The 1,817-nt window shown below is 30.1% G+C and overlaps 1 long non-coding RNA gene across 1 annotated transcript; it reads left to right on the top strand.

Moving 5' to 3' along the window:
- Positions 1,357 to 1,791, top strand: LOC110266372. The gene is made up of 2 exons (XR_002353686.1): positions 1,357 to 1,453; positions 1,582 to 1,791. It is a non-coding gene; the product is annotated as an uncharacterized LOC110266372 (long non-coding RNA).

Below are 1,817 nucleotides of genomic sequence, written 5' to 3'. Positions count from 1 at the left end.
TTAATATATTTGAAATCATGGAAAAGAGAAACTTGAAACTGGGAAAGAGAAACTTAAAACTGAAAGCTCTTATTTACTACAAGGATAGATAAGAGCCTCTAGCTATATCATCTTGCATTGTGCTCTTTATTCTCTCTTGATATTGCCCCTTTTCTATTGTGTTTGAAATTATTAGCATCTTGGTCGCCACTTTCAATAGTATGTTGTATATGCTGCACACATATGATTTACCCTATGAATATAAATGGACCATCAATTACAATTACACTATTGGTTAATTAGTTCAGGATTTTGTTCAGATTTTTCTTGAATACTTTCTCTCACTTTCTAGTCTAGGTATTCTACATAATTAATAATCTTTATCATTCCTGTGATTCTGGTTTATAATAGTACTATGGCAAACAAGAAAGACAAAGCTTTAAGGTCAAGCATCTTAATGAGAGATATTATCTATGAACAAGAAGAGCAAATTGGATTAGGTCCTCGTCAATCCCGATTAATATCAACTGTGAAGAAAAGTAGAGGATTGAAAGGTAGTTCTATGGTTAATATCATTGGTGAGCTAGAAGATACTGCATCAAGCCCTTCTCAAATACCTTTAGTACCATATGCCAATGATCAAAACTCATCATGTTATCCCATTTTTCCTCTCATTTTCTTCTCTCTCCATAAATCACTATGTGAAACCTACCTCTAATTTTACTATAATTTGTAGATGGAAAAAAGTAGTGTCTTTCGTAGCGAAATTTCCCCTTATATGTGGTTGAAGTGGAGAAGGAGAAGCATTAGCATGGTCATGGAATACTACAATGGCTTCAGATTCTTATCTTTCATGGTCTTTATACTCTGTTTCCTTCTAATACTTTTTTTACCAAGACCCAAAAAACATGGATTGCATAGACAAAGCAGTGCATTCATATTCCCCAATTATATTATGGTTAAGGGATAAATAAGTCTTGTTTCTCTGGAGAATTTAAAGGGTTGAAGTAGACTTTAAGAAGAATATTTGATGATTGGTAATGAAAGTTATGTCAAGTGACATATTTGTGTATTATACTATGATTTTATCATTTTTTTGGCTAAAACATAATGCTTGAAAATAAGTTAAAGTTTGTCTAAATTAAAATTGTTGATTTTAGCTATAATATGAAATATATAGATGCATGCACACACACAGAGCATTTACACTTTGCAGTTGTATGCATATGTATCATTATGCACAGATGTATATTAATTGCTCCTTCAACAGTCATAGTAAATCAAAGTCATCTATATTTTGGGTGGTCTAATAATATTTTATTTTTTCTATATTTTAAGTTCCAAGTAAATCAAAGTCAGATAGTGAAAATACTTTAGAATCATCTACTATAACAGAGGTGTTTCTAAGTCTCATACTAAGTCATTACCTCAAACAAGGGAGAAGAATGTGATTCTTTCACTTAGAAAGAAGCAGGTTTATTTATACTTAAAATTGAAGAAGTTAAAATAGCATTTATAATTCATGCTTTATAATAATCATATTGAGATTTATTGTGGAAATATTGGTATTGGTGCCTTAAAATAGTTATTATCTTTTTGCAGACTCTTTATTCTTCTCTTACTCAAGAGATTCTTGACTTGAAATTAGAGAAAATGAAGCATGGCCAGCTTAAGAAAAGATCAAAAAAAGAAGAAAGTGGTGTGCTTGTAATATTGAGATGAATTTGTGAATTTGTGAATTTAATGAAAGAGGCAAATTTGTACAATGATTATTGATTAATGAAAGAGGCTATAAAAATTTTATTTTGTGAATTTGTGAATTTAATGAAATATTTCAT

This window comes from Arachis ipaensis, chromosome B09 (assembly GCF_000816755.2).
Source record: "Arachis ipaensis cultivar K30076 chromosome B09, Araip1.1, whole genome shotgun sequence".
Lineage (NCBI taxonomy): Eukaryota > Viridiplantae > Streptophyta > Magnoliopsida > Fabales > Fabaceae > Arachis > Arachis ipaensis.
This window is presented reverse-complemented; position numbering and strand designations above follow the sequence as displayed.